Source organism: Chiloscyllium plagiosum, unplaced genomic scaffold (assembly GCF_037043375.1).
Source record: "Chiloscyllium plagiosum isolate Xiang-an unplaced genomic scaffold, Cpla_swu_hap1 HiC_scaffold_2, whole genome shotgun sequence".
NCBI classification, from domain to species: Eukaryota; Metazoa; Chordata; class Chondrichthyes; order Orectolobiformes; family Hemiscylliidae; genus Chiloscyllium; species Chiloscyllium plagiosum.
In genome coordinates this window covers 71,042,166-71,061,767 of record NW_028270140.1, presented here as the reverse complement: position 1 = coordinate 71,061,767, position 19,602 = coordinate 71,042,166, and positions in this window count along the sequence as shown.

The window sequence follows — 19,602 nt, the reverse complement described above, 5'->3', positions numbered from 1 at the left end:
CTGGTGGTCTAGTGAATGTTGCACAAATCTGGTGTAGTGATGGTGTAGCTCTTTCTGCCAGTCAACCAGCTGAAGAGTAAGAAGAGACAGATGGTTAGAAAAGAAGCAGGCAGAGGATACATCATGTAAGTAATAGTGTAGAACATAGAATTCAAATAGTGCAAATGAGGCCATTCAGCCCATCAAGTCTGTACCAGACCATCCCAGTCAGACACAGCTTTCCATCCTATTTTACCATGATCTAATCTACCAAGCCGACACATCCTTGTACACTCCAGAGCAATTTAACATGGCCAGCCAATCTACTTAACCGCCACATCTTTGGAGTGTGGGAGGAAACCAGACCACCCTGCAGAAATCCACACAGACATGGGGAGAAAATGCAAATTCCACACAGACAGTTGCCTAAGGCTGGGATTGAACCTGGGCCCCTTGCACTGTGAGTCAGCAGTGTTAACCATTGTGCTACTCCATCGAGGAGGCAACAAATGCAGTACCTTTTTTGCTTGACTGTCTATAATTGATTCATCTGGCAGCAATCCCAGGGAAGGCAGCCCTATTTTCTCATTGGTCCCATACCTAACATCTGTCTTTCAAAGACCCTTACAGTCTCCTTTTAGCCACAATGCCATCGTACCTGTCTTCCATGTACCTTTGTTGTCCCAATACCCCTAAACAAGCTATCTTGATGGCTGCAGCACAGCTGTTGAATGCTCTTGATTGCACTAACTTACCATGAATGGAAACAGCTTGATGTGCCTGGCTGAGTGGTGAAAGAGGATGACTGGTCAACACTCCTAATAATCCATTGGGTGGCAGATTGCTGAAAACTGCAAGTTCCTTTGAGCATGACCATCCTCGGTTATAAACACAGCATTCTGAGCTATGTGACAACAAGATGAGCTTGCATCAATATGAGTTTCCACCAAGGCTCTCAGAATTTGATTCCTTCTGTAAAAAATTTCTGTCTCATTTCTCTCCAAAATGATTTCTCATGAACTTTAAAGATTATATATTCCTTCATTCATGATTCTTACAGCTGGAAAACAAATTGCTCAGTCTTTATCGTTTTAAATGCCTTGATATAATTGCCTTTCAATCTTCCTATTGAAGGGAATCAAAGTCAAATTTAAGCAATAACTGCTAACATTTTATGACATGAGCAATTTATGATGAAGGATAGAAGTGAATGGGTGTTCATTAAGAGAAACATAGCAAATATTTGCCTGTTAGTGCTTAACAGCAAGTGGAAATTTTACACCATAGTATGCAATTTTGTGAGTCAAACTAATGATGCAGTAACTGTTAGATGCCATAAAACTTTTGTAAAATTTATTTTTATGCACAGCAATGTAATGCAAGATTACTCAAATGTCTAAATAATTGTAATGAGTCACAGCTAACCTTGAAAATGTCTGAATTTTATTCTTAAGAAGGAAAAAAATTAGGTTATTTGAATTCACTTGTTTTCCTCTGAACTCAGCATCTGACATTTTATTGAAAAGTCAGGAGGAAACTGAACAGCTTTTGGAGTGCCATAGTGTGTGAGAACACTCTTCCCTCCTTGTGTGGGCAGGGTCCCCCTTCCCAATATCTTCCCCAAAGGCTTATTTCAAACTTAAAGCTCACAGTATGTGGTATCACAAAGCCACAAGCACTATTTACAGCATTAAATCTGATTGAGTGCCCTCTCCAGAGAAATCAAAACAGATTTCATTGGCATGACAAAATGTATTAAATAAGAAAAATTACAGGCCCAGCATTGAACAATTAAATTCATGCACATTAACTGTGAGCAAAAGAAGCATTATCATTGCAAATGTGTCCGTTTCTGAATATGAATATCATTATAACATGAATTAGAATGCACAGCTAGCAGTGAAATGCCCATTGAGTTTAAACTCAGTTTAGCTTTGTTTATTTAAGCTAAGCACCCAGCCAACATCAGAAAATATGTTTCATCATATACCCTAGTGTCAAAAATACCCTACACCTGTTGACCAATACCATTTAAAGGGTACAGATGAACAGAGCTGACAACAATGTAGAAACATGTTCCTGTGATAAGATCTCAAGGAAAAAAGAACTTCATATTAAGCACTGGGCCACCAAGATGAGAAAAGATATGTCACACAGAAGGAACTCATGGAGGCCAGAGTTGATAAAGCATGGCATTGGAAAAAGCACAGAAGGTCAGGCAGCATCTGAGGAGCAAGACTGCAGTTCTGAAGGGTTATGCCTGAAATATCAACTGTCTTGATGCTGCTTGACCTGCTGTTCTTTTTCCAACGTCATACTTCATCAACTCTGACTCTCCAGAATCTGCAGTCCTGACTTTCTCCTATTTCTGCTCTCCACGAAGGCCAGGTGAACATTTTGTTTGAAGATTCCAAAGAGGAGATTTAGACTATATTGGATTGAGTAGATGTGAAAATAAGAGAATAACTCAAACTATGTATAAGTACAAAAAGACAAATTTATATTATGCACATGTTTTGCCTTAGTTCATAGAAATAAGGCTAATTTTGGGAGCAAATTTAATGAGAGAATAGGTTTTATAGATTTGTGTAGTTGTTACATGCTATTTAATGCATAAGGCATTATCAATAAAGATGACACAAGGAAAACTACTTTATATGATGCTTCAGATTAAGACTGTTAGATTCTATTTTTGTGGACTAAACACATTTGAACTTTCTCAATATTAATTCTGGGTTTTATTAAATGAAACCCATGTTATTATGTGGAACCAAATATTTAAGAGGATAATTGCCTCTCGTCATATTCAGCAGCTCCTGCTACTTGTGTCACTGTTCCGTCACAGTGCTTATTAACTCTCACTTTAAGAAATAATTTCAAAAGTAAACATATTCTGACAACTCTGCCATTGCAGTATTATTAAACAAATCCATTTGATTTTTAATATTCCAAAACTCTCCTATTACATTTCTGTCAATCATTGCAATGGAATTCTTAGCTGCTGAAAACTTTCCCAAATCCAACTGAACAGAAGTCAATGGCCAAGTAATTGATTTGCACCTAGAACACTAGCTCAACACTATGTAGGGAATGGTCACTGCACTGTAGTAGGTAATCTCTAGTCACAACTGAAATCAGACCTAACATTGAATTTAAAGAAGCCAGCAAATTTTAGTCACAGGATGGATGGTCCCAGGCAGCTTTCCAACAGGCGTCAATGGGAGAGGGGAGTGTGCAGTGGAGCAGTGCGCTGAAGGTAACTGTGCAGATTCAGCAGACGATAAAGAAAGTAAATGGAATGTTGGCCTTCATGCAAGAGGTTTCGAGTACAGGAGCAATGATGTGATATTGCAGTTATACAGGGCCTTGGTGAGGCCACACTAGATTACTGTGTGAAGGTTTGGTCTCCTTTTCTGAGGAAGGATGCTCTTGCTCTTAAGGGAGTTTACCAGGCTGATTCTGGAGACGGCGGGACTGCAGTATGAGGAGAGATTGATGAGGTTAGGTTTGTTTTCGCTGGAGTTCAGATGAATGAGGGGGGTGGGATCTCATAGATACTAGTAAAATTCTAATAGGACTAGACAGGGTGGACACAAGGAGGATGTTCCTGATGGTGGGTGCGTCCAGAACGAGGGGTCACAGTCTGTGGATTTGGAGTGGACCATTTAGGGTGGAGATGAGGAGACATTTCTTCACCCAAAGAATGGTGAGCCTGTAATTCATCAACACAGGAAATAGTTGATGCCAAAACATGGATTCTATTCAAGAGGCAGCTAGATATAGCTCTTGGGGTGAATGGGATCAAGGATTATGGGGACAAAGCAGGATTAGGCTACTGAGTTGGATGATCAGCCATGGTCGTGATGAATGGCTGAGTAGGCAAATGGCCTCCTCCAGCTCCTATCACAATGGCTGTATGTTTTTAAATCAACATTGGATTTTGAGCTGATGGCTCACTACCAGTGGTCTTCCAGTAGATTGGGATGAAGAAGGTGAGCAATCAGGACTGGCTGAGGTTACCATAAGGACACTCCTTCTCAGCCTCTCCCTTAAACTGAGGGTCACCACACCTCAGGTGAAAAAAAAACATCTAGTTATCTCTTTCCAATAAATGATCAGTCTGACGGTCTGGTAAAACTATGGCAACCGTGAACACCCTCTCTCCCACTTCACTGGGAGGAACCCAGTTCTTAGTTTCTGACTGCCTAATAAATATTCGTAGAATCGCTACAGTGCGGAAAGAGGCCATTCAGCCCATTGGGTGTACACTGACCCTCCAAACAGCATCCTAACCAGACCGAGTCCATCTCCATAACCTCACATTTACCATGGCTAACCCATCTAGCCTACACGTCCCTGAGCACTATGGAGAATTTAGCATGGCCAATCCACCTAACCTGCACACCTTTGTGGGGGGAGAACCAGAGCACCCTTAAGAAACCTGCACAGACAATCAATCCAGGCTGGAATCAAAACTGGGTCCCTGGCACTGTGAGGCAGCAGTGCTAATCACTGAGCCAACATGCCACTTAATTCATCAGAGTTGAATTTACAATAAGTTTTTTTTCTCTAAGTGTTAGATGAACTTGCCCAGAAATTCCCACAAAGGAAACACGTTTAAGAAAACTAGTTCAAGTTATTTGACATCAATTGGATGGATGCCTAGCTCCTCATCAGTCTATTTGGAAAGATCATTGTAAGAATAATTACAACAGGCTGCATTAGATTTCTGCAACAAGTGCCAGAAAATCCAAAACTATATGAAATCATTGAGAACCCAACCTCCAATATTTAGCTCTTAGTCAGTTATTACTTTGCTAATGTTCTGGGAACAGAGGTTCAAATCTTGCCACGGCATTTGTTGGAATTTGAATTCAATGAAAATAACTGGAATTAAAAATCTACTGATGACCATGAAGCCATTGTCAGAAATGCGCATCTGTTTCATTAATGTCCTTTAGGGAAGGAAGTCTTCCATCCTCATGTGGTCTGGCCTACATGTGACTACAGACCCACAGTAATGTGGTTGACTTTGAATTGCCCTCTGAAATGGCCTAACAAGCCACTCAGTTGTATCAATCACCATGAAGTTTCAACAAAAACAAAACTGGTTAGACCACTTAGCATTGGCCTAGGCAGCGGAAAAAGCAATGGCAGAAACAGCCGTGACGATCCTGCAAAATCCTCTTTACTGACATCTGGGGGTGAGTGGCAAATTTGGGAGAGCTAACCCAATGACTAGTCAAGCAAAGCCTGACAAAATCATACTCATGGAATCCGACCTTATTTACAGGCAACGTTCCAGACACCTCTGTCACCATCTCTGGATATGTCCTGTCCCACTGGCAGGACAGGTGCAGCAGACGTGACAGTGTTGTACAGTTAGGAAGGAGTGGTCCTGGAAGTCCTCAAAATTGACCCTGAATCCCATGAAGTCTCATGGCATCAGTTCAAACATGTGCAAGAAGATTGCTTGCTGATCACAACGTACTATCCTCCCTTGGCTGACGAATCATGTTTTTCTGTTGAACAGCACTTAGAGGAAGCACCAAGGATGACAAGGGTACAAAATGTACCCTGGATAAGAGAATTCAAGGTCCATCACCAAGAGTGGCTCGGCAGCATCACTAGTGATCAAGCTGGTGAGGTCTAAAGGACATAGCTGCTAGACTGAGTCTGCAGCAGGTGCTGAAGGAACCAACAAGAGGGATAAACATAGTTGATCTCATTCTTACCAAACTGCCAGCTACAGATGCATCTGTCCATTAAAGTATTGGTATTGGTAAGAGTGACCACCACACAGCCCTTGTGGAGATGAAGTTGAGTCTTCACATTGAGAATAACCTCCATCGTGTTGTGTGGCACTATCACTGTACTAAATGGGACAGACTTCAAACAGATCTAACTACTCAAGACTGGACATCCATGAAACGCTGTGGCTATCAACAGCAGCAGAATTGATTTCCAGCAAAATCTGTAAACTCATGGCCTGGTACACCTCTGAATCAACCATTACCAGGAGATCATCCCTGGTTCAGTGGAGAGTGCAAGAGGGCATGTCAGGAGCAGCACCAGGCATACCTCAAACTGAGTTGTCAACCTGGTGAAACTACCAAAGAGGACTACATGCATACTGAACAGCATAAGCAGCAACTGATAGACAGAGCTAAGTGATCCCACAACCAATGAACCAGATCTAAGCTATGCAGTCCTAACACATCCAGTCATGCATAATGGTTATATAGTGGAATTGTGGGAATAGTGGAATTAAACAATTCAACTGCAGGTGGAGGCTCCACAAATATCCACATCCTCAGTGATAGAAAAGCCCAGCACACCAGTATAAAAGATAAAGCTGAAGCATTCACAACAATCTGGAAAAGCACAGTAGGTCAGACAGCATCCGAGGAGAAGGAGAATCAACGTTTTGGGCATAAGCCCTTCATCAGGAATGAGGCTTGTGGATTGCGGCTGAGAGATAAATGGGAGGAGAGTGGAGTTGGGGGTAAGGTATCTGGGAAAGCAATAGTTGGATGAAGGTGATAGGTCAGAGGGGGCAGTGATGGATGGGTCCGGAGGGCGGTGCCGAGTTGGAGGCTTGGGACTGGGATAATGTGGGAGGAGGAGAAATTAGGAAGCTGTTGAAATCCACATTTATCCCTTGTGGTTGCAAGGTCCCAAGGCGGAATATGAGATTTTCTTCCTCCAGGCGTCAGGTGGTTTGGCAGTGGAGGAGGCCCAGGACCTTCATGTCCTTGACAGAGTGGGAGGAGGAGTTGAAGTGTTAAGCCATGGGGCAGTGGGGTTGGTGGGTGCGGGTGTCCCAGAGATATACTCTGAAATGATCCGCAAGAAGGCGTCCTGTATCCCCAGTGTAGAGGAGACCACACAGGGTGCAACAGATGCTGTAGATGACATTGGTAGAGGTACAGTTAAATTTCTGATGTGGAAGGATTCCTTGCAGCCTTGGAAGGAGATAAGGGGAGTGGTGTGGGCCCAGGTTTTGCACTTCCTGCAGTGACAGGGAAAGGTGCAAGGAGTGGGGTGTGGGCTATTAGGGGTGTGGACCTGACGAGGGAGTCGCAGAGGGAATGGTCTCTCTGGAATGCTGATTGGGGTGGGAAGGGAAATATATCTCTGGTGGGAGGGTCCATTTGGAGGTGGCAGAAGTGGTGGAGGATGATGTGTTGTATGCAGAGGTTCGTGGGGTGGAAGGTGAGGACGGGGGTGTTCTGTCCTTGTTGCATTGGGAGGCATGTGCTTTAAGGACAGTGGTGCATGAAGTGGAGGAGATGTGCTGAAGGGCATCATCAACCACGTGGGAAGGGAAATTGTGATCTTGGAAGAAGGAGGCCATCTTGGACTTTCTGAGGTGGAATTGGTCATTCTGAGAACAGATGCGGCAGAAGTGGAGGAATTGGGAATAAGGAATGCCGTTTTTTGCAGGAGGTAGGGTAATCGAGAGGTCCAGGAAGGCGAGGGAGGTTTCCGAGATGGTCCAGGTGAATTTGAGGTTGAGGTGGAAGATATTGGTAAAGGTGATGAACTGTTCAACCGCCTCGTGATACAGTCGCTGATCTAGCAGAGGAACACATGCAGGGTGGTGCAGTGTAACTGCAGAAGATGGACTGTTCCACATATCCACCAAAAAGGCAGGCTTGGCTATGTCCCATGTGGGTGTCTTTGTCTACCCCTTTGGTTTGGAGGAAGTGGGAGGATTGGAAGGAAAATTGTTGAGCCAGGCGGATGAGGGTGTCGGTGGAAGGGTACTGGTTGGGACAGCGTGAGTGGAAGAAACAGAAGGCTTGGAGTTCTTCATCATGGTGGATGGATGTGTACAGGGACTGGATGTCCATAGTGAAGATGAGGTGTTGGGGGCTGACGAAACGAAAATCTTTAGGAGGTGAAGGACATGGGTGGTGTCATGAACATAGGTGGGGAATTCCTGGACTAAGGGGGACAGGATGGTGTCAAGGTAGGAAGTGATGAGTTCAGTGGGACAGGTGCAGGCTGAGACAATGGGTCGATCAGGGCAGTCAGGTTTGTGAATCTTAGGAAGGAGGTAGGATCGGGCAGTGCAGGGTTCATGGACAATGAGGTTAGAGGCTATGGGTGGGAGATCCCGAGAGGTGATGAGGTTGTGGATAGTCTGAGAGATGATGTTTTGGTGATAGGGGGTGAGGTCATGATCAAGGTGGCAGTAGTAGGAGGTGTCTGCAAGTTGGCACCTGGCTTCAGCAGTGTAGAGGTCTGTGCGCCACACTACTATTGTGCCCCCCCCTTGTCTTTGGGTTTGATGGTGAGGTTGGGGTTGGAGCGGAGGGAGTGGAGGGCTGCGCATTGTGAGGGCAAGAGGTTGGAGTGGGTGAGGCAGTTGGACAGGATGAAGCTGGCAGTTTGAAATGAAGAGGTGGGGGGAGGGGGTAACAGGCCAGCATAGGAGGTCCAGGTGAATGGGGTGTGTTGGAGACGGGAGAAGGTGTCCTCGGTAGCTCAGAGTCAAGTGTGTAGTGCTGGAAAAACACAGGTCAGTCAGCATGCGAGGAGCAGGAGAATCGATGTTTTGGGCATAAGTCCTTAATCAGGAATGAGGCTTGTGGGTCAGGGCTGAGAAATAAATGGGAGAGGGTTGGGGTTGGGGGGAGGTAGACTGGAAAGTGATAGGTGCGTGAAGGTGAGGGAGAAGGTGATAGGTCAGAGGCTCAGAGTCGAGAGTGTAGTGCTCTGAGCTATCACCTTCTCCCTCACCTTCATCCACCTATCACTTCCCCAGGAAACTTACCCCGAAACTCACCCCCCTCCAATTTATCTTTCAGCCCTGACCCACAAGCCTCATTCCTGATGAAGGGCTTATGCCCGAAATGTCGATTCGCCTACTCCTCGGATGCTGACTGGCCTGCTGTGGTTTTCCAGCACCACCCTCTTGACTCTGAGCTCCAGCATCTGCAGTCCTCACTTTCTCCACAGCAATCTTCAGTCAGAGTGAATGATCCATCTCAGCTTCCTCCAGTTGTCTTCAGCCAATTCAATTCACTCCATGTGATATCAAGAAATGGCCGGAGGCATTAGAAAATGCAAAGTGGTTCACAGCGGCTGCAGGAGCAGGTCAGAGGCAAGGAATACTATGGTGATTAACTCACTTCCTGGCTTCCCAAACCCTATCCAGTACCTTCAAGGCACAAGTCAGGAGTGTAATAAAATTCTCCCCACTTTCCTGGAAAGGTACAGCTCCACTAACTCTCAAGATGCTTGATACTATCCAGGGCAAAGCATCCTATTTGATTAATACCATATTCACAAGCATCTACTCCCTCCATCACCATTGCTCAGGAGCAGCAGTGTGCACTATCTACAAAATGCACAATAGAAATTTGCCAAACATCCTCAGACAGCATCTTCCAAACTTGCAACCATTTCTATGTTGAAGGATAAGGGCCTTAGATATATGGAAACACCACCATCTTCAAGTTCCCCTCCAAGCCACTCACCATTCTGACTTGGAAATATATTTCCGCTACTTTACTGTCACTGGGTCAAAATCATGGAATTCCCTCCCTAAGGGCATTGTGGGTCAACCTACAACACATGTACTACAACAGTTCAAGAAGTCAACTCACCAGCAACTTCTCAAGGGCATTTAGGAACAGTCAATAAATATTAGCCAATCAGCAAAGCCCACATTCCACAAATGAATTTTAAAAGAATTGTCAATATTGCAGTTTGTTATGGGGCTCATCAATAGCTCTTCCGACTGGAGGTGTCCCTAAACTCTGGCCCTGCAGCAGCTGTGAGCTACTTTGTAGCACTGCCTTGAATGGCCTCGTGGTGTCTGCTGTCTTGAATTAAAGATAATGTGAATGTTATTCCTGGTGAGATGGAACTTGAATCTGGACTGTATAGTCCCGAGGTAGGCACACTACCACCACACCACAAGAAGTTTCTTGAAATTTCAAATATTTAAATAATTGACTCACCTGTTGATTATTTGGCATGAAAAATTGAAACCAGGCACAGGAGTACACAAACAAACCATATTTCAGGCAGCAGTTTTTGATCAGAGTAAAGAAAAGAACAATGGACTTATCATAGTGAAACTGGATGGCTTGCTTCCTTCCTCTTTGATCTTTCTCTTAACTTTTTACAATGTTTGGTGAAAAGGTGAAAATGGAGAAACATCCATTGACAAACTTATCTACAAATTTCACTACTACAGAGGATACCAGTCATCAATTAAACTATCATGGTCTCAGGTTAAGCCAAACACCTCTAAGGACTTTTCCAACAACATATTCTTGAGCTTTTCTTTTTATTCTAGATGCTCTCCCTTTTTAAAAAATTATACCAATGTTGGGAATCATGTTTCACTACTTTTCTTAAGGCTCGAAAGAAACTAAGTTCCTCTTTCGTTCAATTGAGAAAAGCTTATTATCAGCTCCTTCATTTTGAATGAACAAACTGAATTTTTATGGATGTGCAATATAACAGTGTGCCAAAAGCAATTAAAATTGTTACAGCCAATGGAGGGAGTTAAAAAGAGAGGAACTGACTCCCCGCCTCCTCGCCTGATCTTAACAAGGCTAACTTGTTATGTTTTATTGATGCCATCACTTTCTCAATATCAATTTGAAAAATCAGGAAACCTGTGATTACAGCTATTTAAAAGGCAGCATCTCAATTAAGCACGAACACAAAAAGTAGTAACACTAGTCCACTATCTTAAAAATGGAAATCTAATTGATTTAGTATGAAAGGCTTGATTAGCATGATTCCGTATATAGAATACACATGAATATACAACTGCAGCTGATCATAACAGAACTTGAATAATTTCATTTTTCTAGAACCACTGACTAGTACTCCACCAAGTTCCAAGGAATGGTAATTACTGCTCAAAATGTTAATGTCCTGCCTGTTCCAAGACATCAATACAGAGCAATATTAAATTTCAATACATTTTAGATATTTCAGTCATGGTCAGAAACTCTGTACCCATGTATCTTTGGCTGTCTTTTGTTTAAAATATACTTTTATTGGAAAAAAGGGAAATAAGTTATTTTTTTCAAATATTACAACAAATACAAAACCAAACAATTTAAACCGATGTTAAAAAACAAACCCACTAATTACATAGACAAATAAATAATAACTAATAGCTAAGCAAAAAAGGGAAATCTTATTAGTAATAATAATAATAGCAATAACACAACTCAACAAAACAAAGCAATAGCCCTCGATCGTCGAGTGCCTAAGTTTATACATATTCATATGTTTGTAGTTCCTCCTCTCTGGATACCAGATTCATTACATAGAATTGCCATGGCAATATAAAGGCTCTTATTAGTATGGTGGACAAATCTGTACCAAGGTAGTCCAAAAAGGGCCACCACGCCTTATAAATATTCCCAGTTTTATGGTGCACCATACTCGTCAGAAAGTCCAAAGGGATATGCTCCATGACTAGCTTACGCCAGCCACCACCCCTCCTAATAGAATGTTCTTTCTTGAACAAAAAGTGTGGATACTGAAAAGTCTTTTTTGTGTGCATCTAATGAAAGAGAATTAACAAAGCCAAGAAGAAGAAATACCGGGTCCATCTCCACCTCTGATCCCCAAGGCCTTCTCTATTTTGCCTACCACAGCACTCCAGTATGCCTGCAGTCTGTGGCAGGACCAAAGACAATGAGTAAGCATGCCCATGCTCATTCTACATTTAGGACACATTGGAGATGCTCCTGCTTTAAATTTCGTGAGGTGGTCAGGGGCCAAATGGACCCTGTGGAGAATCTTCAATTGCAAAGTGAGGGTCCTGTTGCAAATCAAGATCCTTCTTGCATTTTTCCAGATATCCTCCCATATTTCAGAAGATATCTCAATGTCCAACTCCCTCTCCCATACCTTACAGAGCCATTCGGTCTTGTCCGAGGGACCCTGTCCCAATAGGTGATAAGGGTTATTAACAAATAACGTATCCTCAGCGCTCAACACCCTCTTCTCCATGTCAGACCTATGAGAATCAGTTAGAAGTATGGTCTCTTTTTGTATGATATTTCTTATTTGAAAAAAGTGAAAGCTGTCCCTACTGGGCAACTCATATTTCCAAGCCAGCTGGTGATAGGACATCAATATGTCCCCTTCGAATAAATCACCCAGGCAAAACACACCCCTAACTGCCCACAATTCAAACCCTGAGTCCATCATCCCTGGCTGAAAACCTGATGTACCAACTATGGATGTCAAAAAAGATGTCTTGGCAATATTGCCCTTACCCTGACGCATTGCACTCCACACCTTGACAGTATTGATGACTATTGGGCTATGGCAACATTCTTTAACTGTTCTCATTTTGTCTAAGTACAGCAGGCTAATAAGGGGACATCTTGCCTGAGATGCTTCGATATCCAACCAAAGAGAGAGTGAGGGTCCCCCCAGGCCCAATCATTCACGTATGATAGCAATGAGCGGAACTGATAGTTTTGGAAATCGGAGAGGTCCACTCCTCCCAGTCTGTAAGGGAACCGCAATTTAATCAATTTAATTAGGGGCTGCTTGTGATACCAGATAAAAGAACTGAATCAGCCATTCAGTCTTCTAAATATTTGCTTAGTAAAAGGCTGAGGAAGCATTTGCATGGGATACAACAGGTGGGGCTGTTTATTTTAATGAGGGCTATCCGACCCTACCAAGAGATTGGAAGTGCCTCCCATCTATGTAAGTCTTGCTTGATTCTGAGCAAAATTGGTTTTAATTAGCCGATCAAAAATGGGAGTAATAAATATACCTAAGTAGAGAAAGCCCTCCTGCGACCATCTAAAGGGGAACTGAGATCTGTCCTCAGGATCAGGCACTCTCTGGAGACCACCTATGGGCATGGCCTTTGATTGCACAAAGTTGATCTGATAACCCATGAAGCCACCAAATAAGTTGATGCATTATATCAGGTGTGGCACTGAGACTGTTGAGTTTGCTAAGAAGTCAAGAACGTCATCCATATACAATGCGATCTTATGTGACTTCGTCCCTACTTCTGGAGTTGTTATATTAGGATTATATTGCCTCCACCCGTGGTTCGATCACCAATGTGAAAAGTAACGGTGACAAGTGACAACCCCATCGACTGTCCCTACAAATATTGAAATTGCTAGACCGCACACCATTGGTGAGGACCGTGGTAAGAGGATCACAAAACCTGCAGCCACCTGATGAAGGCCTCACCATGACCAAACCACTTTAAAGTATAAAAAAGATATTCAACCTGTCAAATGACTTTTCCGCAACTAAGGCGATCACCTGTAACCTCCTGACATTATCTGACGATCTGCGACCTTTTACGAACCCCCGTCTGGTGCTCCTTAATGATGGAGGCCAGTACAGTTTCTAGCCTTAATGCCAGAGTCTTAGATAGGAGTTTGAAGTTGACATTCAGGAGTGAAATGGGCCTACAGGAAGCACAGTTTTCTGGGGCCTTCCCTTTTTTAAGAATGAGAGAGATGTCTGCCTCCTTTAGAGATGGTGGGAGGAGGCCACGACTATGTGAGTCATTAAACATACTAAGCATTGGCCTTGACAATATACTTATAAATTCTTATGGAACTCACTGGGGAGCCCGTCAGGACCTGGTGCCTTTCCATTCTGGAGCTGCCTCCCAGCCTCCTGCACCTCTTGTTCTGACAATGGGACATTGAGGAGAGCCTCTTGCTCAGTGGTCATTCCAAGAAGGTCAAAATTCTTTTTAAAAAGACTCCATCCTAACTCACCCACCCTCACAGCTTTCAGCTTGGTACAGTTCAGAGTAAAATTTCCAAAATGCTGTACTAATCCTTTTAGAATCATGGGTTAAACTTCCAGTGTCCTCCCTGATTGAGGTAATGGCTTGGGGGTGTCGGGGAGGAAGAAGGTGGGCACTCCTCTTCCTGTCAAGATACACTACGTACTTGCCTGGCCTATCCCCATGCTCAAACAACCTTTGACTTGCAAATGTAAACTCCCTTTTGGCTGTCTGTGAAGGCATGGAGTTCAGCGTCGACTGAAGAGCTGTGATCCTCTGCAGTTTAGCCAGCGAGGGCTTTTCCAAGTATGCCTTTTCAGCTACTTTCAGTCGAGCAAGCATCACTGCTCACCCATCTGCCACTTCTTATTGGCTGAATAGGAGATAACCAACCCCCTAACATAGGCTTTAGCAGTTTCCTAGAGAAAGAATGGGCTATTGGCCGAGACTGAATTAATGTCTATAAAAGCTCTGAACTCAGCAGAAAAGAATTCGATAAACATGTTATCCTTGAGGATGAAGGGGTCCAAATCGCCAGTACCTTGAGCCTACCACAGTATCCTTACTCTTAACCAGGTTCTTTCTTCTGTCTCTGTTTTTGAGATCATCTACCAGATCTAAGAGACCATGGAGTGCTTCAATCCGGCTCTTGGAGGAGTCAGTTTCTATGTCCAGCCCTGAAGCCTGGCGCTCAAGCTCATTGGTCCTTTTTCCGAGGTCGTGCAGCCTAGCAGATACAGGAGTCAGCTTCTCTTTGATTTTTTTTTCCCTGGATCTGCTTCCCCAGGACTTTGTGAGATTTGGCTAGCTCCTCAACCAGGGTCTGGTGAGTAAGCAAGCCTGCTGTTTCAGTGGGCTGGGCCATGGCCCTGGTCCTGGAGGAGGCTCCTCCTTTTTTTTGGCATTCTCCAGCTGCAAGAATAAAGATAAGTCACTTTTTTTCAGGTTTCTGGTTCCTTCATTGTGTTTTTACTCACAGTAAAGTGAATGGGATGGGTTCTAGCTCTGTCAGGTCAATGTTTTGTGGCACGGAGCCCAGCAAACATGATCCTAACAGGATGTTGCCATCTTGGATTCCCTCTTGGTTGTCTTTTTAACAAGACATTCCTGCTCAGGGGCTTTCTGCTCTGAACCTATCCACATGTTCAACAGCAAGGAAATACTTCAGAAAAATCATGCTCCCTTTTGCAGCACTTAGTATGCCATAAACAAAAACAGGAATGGCTGGGAATGCTCAACTGATCCAGCAGCATCTATGGATAGAAAATAGTGTTAATGTTTCGGGAGCATTGACCCATCTTCAGAGCCAGACCCAAAAAATTAATTTTGCATTTCTACACGGATGCTGCCAGACCTCCTGAGTTATTTCAGCAATTGCTCTTTGTGTTTCTGATTTGCAGCATCTACAGCCTTTTATTTAGTCAGTGCACTAAATTATGGCGTTTAAATGTCCAATTTAACAACTCCTGTGAAAGTGGAAGTTTGTAAGCTAAATATCGGGGTAGTGTGGCAGATGGGGAGGGGTTGGGGTGTTAGTGGATAAGGGTTTAGGGTGCCAGATGGTTAGGGTGGCAGTTGGGTTTTACCCAGGAGTTGGGTGGAAGATGTGCTGGTTCGGAAAGTCACGCCAGCAAATTTCTGAGAGGGTGTCTAGCCAAGCAGAGGACCAGTGCCAGGTCCAGTGGGGTCAGATTGGATCAGTGGTTAGCTTGGATCCATGATCTAAGTAACTCCTACAAATAGCAAAAAACCACTACAACTGAGTTTTTAACCATTATTTGGGGGGTTTTGCAGGTATGCTGTGGTGGCACATTTATATCAGAGCTAGTTCACATCATCACTATTTAGCTACATCCTACTGATTATTCGTTACCATTATTTTGTACCTAATCTGCACCACTTCAGTTTCCCTGTTGTTAACATTGCCACACTCTATCACCATATCCTTACAATACTCTCACCCAATGTCATCTGGGGCTTCCTGATCCTGAACGCGGCCTTGCACTGAAATTATATCTGGGAACCGAGACTATTTTCAACCTGCATTGCAATGTTTAAATGTTTATTTTTGATGAAGTGAGTCTGTTTACAATTAATGCTCATTACTTTTTATTGGACTCAGAATGGATTCAAATAAAAGTAAACGAAACAATCAAAAGAGTTGAAAGCCTGACTAGAGCATGGAAGAGATATTTTAAGCACTGTGATTAAAACACATGGATATTGGTGCCACTCTGTATAGATCTGAGATGTAAAATGTACAACACACATCTTGTCTGTCTTCTCAGTGCACCTTGTTCACCTAAGGGTTGTCCATCTGTATCTGCTTCTCATCGCTTCTAGGCCCCTCAATATGAATTTCTCAGCTCTTTTCCATTCTCCCAATACCCACCTGCGCCTGCAGTGCACTCACAAAACCGTACTTAAAGCGACTCCATGCAACTAATTTTTCATGCATAGGCTCCTGCCTGAACCTATCATTCATCTACTTGAGTGCTTGACATGTTTAAGAAGTCAGAAAAAATCTCAGTCCCTCAAATGCAACACCTCATCCCTAATATTACTTCCAAGTACAACTTCTGGCCTCCTAGGTGAATTTGTCCTCTTCAGCCTGCTGTAAATTCCAATACTGAGTTGACACCACATGGTTACAACCTTTCAGTCCCTTCTGTCTGAAGGTCAGTAATTCCAACCACCATTTTCTCTTTCATACATGCATGCTACAAGGCATATCTATCCTTCTGTTCCTTCAACAGTGGGACATGCTGCCTCCCACATACTGGACAGCTTAAACCATAATGAAGTTTAAAGTGTATTATAGCTAAAAAAAAACAAGAAGGAAGGATAAAAAACACAAATAGAAAAAAACAATTGAATAAATAAATAAAGAAGAAATAGAAAATCATTTGAGTAAAATCTAAGCCTGAATACTCGAAATCCTTCCTTGCTATTGTAAAAATTCTAAACTTTCTGCACAATAACAGTTCTGCGCTTCTGTGATGCTCTTGTAATAATTTTGGCCCTTACACTTTCTGGCGTTAGATAATTCATGGGGCAGAGCAAGACTTCCTGTATAAGCTGCTTTAAGTTCCCACCCTAACTTCTTACCCTTACAGTTGACTCCTGTCAAAGTTACACCAGGATTACTGTGGGTGTTTGGAGCTGAAATGCATTCTACTGAATTGTCAAAGATCCTCATCAGATTAACACTGCACTCGCAGTGAAGAACAGCAACCATGCAGGAAATTGTTAATGCACAACTCATAATACCGGAAAATTTGCACATTCACCATTTCCCATGATGCACTTTTTGCAAATGTCACTGCCTGCTGATAGTGCAGGTGAACAGAATAAATCAAAATAGAAAAGTCAGAACACTTGTGGGTATCTTTCCCAGGTCCTTTACTTAGTCGTATTCTGAGAGTAAATATCTATTTGAAACTCTTCCCTTCTGCCATTTTGTAAAAATCTACCCAAAACATTAGGAAGAATTTGTCCATGTCGCGATCCAATCATGCTATTCATCAAGAGAGTTATACTCAAATTGTTTGAGTGTCTAGCATTTCTAAAAAATAAAACAGCATAACAAGGAGCAACTTAGACAAATCACTAGTAGGTATTTCCCTCAATAAAGTTATGCTGATGGGGAAACTTGTCAGATCACAATGCTGTTTAAAAGGATAAAAGTTTCTTGGAATTCTGTCATGTCAGAACTAAGCATTTGTTCAAGTCATGCAATCACCCTCAACTTTTCTAAATGACTTTGCCTGAAAACATAAGTTTTTGGATGACATTTTTTAAATCAGGCCCACCAAAAAGCAACTTCACCAGAGGGGAAATCTGGGCTTCCAGTGATTAATCTGGTCAACTCCTAACAGGTCCACACACTGATACAAAGCCACAAGATTGCTGCCTTAACATTATGGATAACCCAGGGAAGACTGCGGGCTGAGTTAAAGAAAAGCAACAATACCCAACTGAAGTATTTTTTTATGCTGTTGCATGAATTCTATTTAACGTGTAAAGTTGGCCCAAAGGATCAAAATATCTTACAAGAAAAGATACATTCAAAATCATGCTCATTTACTTCTATGGCAACATTCATACACAAAAAGCTAGATTTATTTCTTGTTGATTTATTTATGTGGGCATTGCTGGCTAAGCTAGCATTTTATAAGCCATTCTGAATTGCCCTTGAAATAGGTGGCTTGCTGGTTCATTTCAATGGCTAGTTAAAAGTCAACCACATTGTTGTAGGTCTGGAGTCACGGATAGACCAGACCAGTTGAGGATGGCAGATTTCCATCCCAAAAGGACATTAGTGAACCAGATTGGTTTTTAACAACGATCATCAGTGCTCACAAGGTCACTTCTAGGCTAGCATTTAATATGAGAGTTTTTTTAAAATTGAATTCAAATTGCACAATCTTCCATGGTATGATTCAAACTCAGAACATTAGCCTGGAATTCTGGATTACTAGCCTAGTGACATTATCATCTTCTCTTAATCATTCAAGGTATGATATTCACACCTGTGTTTGCTAAGAGTGAATGTTTGCTTTTCCTTTGTTTTGGTTTCATAAAAGTTTGGGTGTTCATGATACTAAAGCCTGATTCCAATTACCAAAAGCTGACACATGAATATCTCTAGATTGCCAGGGAATTATAGAAGCCACTTTCCCTCTCCAATGGTACTAGATTACCAAAGAAAGAAAGAGAGACTTGTGCCTTTTATGTCTTCAAAATACCTCAATGATTTATAGTTAAATAGTTCTGAGGTGGAGTCACTATTGTAATAAAAGAAACAAAATTATGCACAGCAAGTTCCCACACCCTCAAAGTAATAATGCCAAGATAATCTGTTTTAGTGATAATATTTGCAAAATATCTATTGAACAGGAAAATTCCTACATCTGCTCAAAAAGTTCATTGGGGTATTTTACATTAATCTGAAAGAGCATCCAGGCCTCAGTATAATGTCCCATTTCAAAAGTACATCCAACTTTCCAGTGCACTCTCAGTATTGCCCTGAAAAGTCAGACTAGTCTATGTTCCCAACTTCTTGGAGTGGAGCATGATGCAATTTTTTTAATCAGAGGTAAGAGTGTCATCACTTAGTTACAGCTGACTCTAAGTAACATGGCAGAATAATAATACTCATACCATCAGGGACTGGTCACAAAGTTAACAGCAATCAATTAAATACACTTCTTCACTTCAACTTTCAGTTGAGGCCAGCTTGAAGATTCCTCCAAAACTAAATGAAAACTGATGGGAGAAAAACTGAAATATCCAGTTAACCTGGATGTATCATATTCAGTTTGATATGCATCAACAATTTTGTCATGTTTTCTCCTTCAATGCTTTCTATTAATATTTTATTTTTGAGATACCTTGATGGAATTTCTTGTGAGCTATTGTTTAATGATATAAATAAGCCCTTTGATCAATTGAGTGCCATCAACCATCATAGAATTCAGTTCTGAACTGTAGTTGTTTTTCTTCTCCTATGTTGAGAGTTGCTGCAAATTAGACCAATGATTTCAGTAGTGCCATAGCTGAGCCTCCCTCGACCAACGATTCAATCTTGTATCTTCTGAATGTGAGAGACTTTTTACCACAATATACAGGTTTGTGCTCATTGAGCAATGTCTGTATTTAATGTAATGATACTTTTTTGGAATTGCAAAATTGGACACATTTTTAAGAGTACTGAAACTTATTTTAAAGTACTTCACAAAATATGTAGTAAAATAGGCAAATTAGAATATTTTCATGGATTTAACTGTGGAGAAAGAGCAAAAGCACTTTCAGTCTATACATTAGTTATTCAACTTATTTCTAGCTTGATTCCCTTT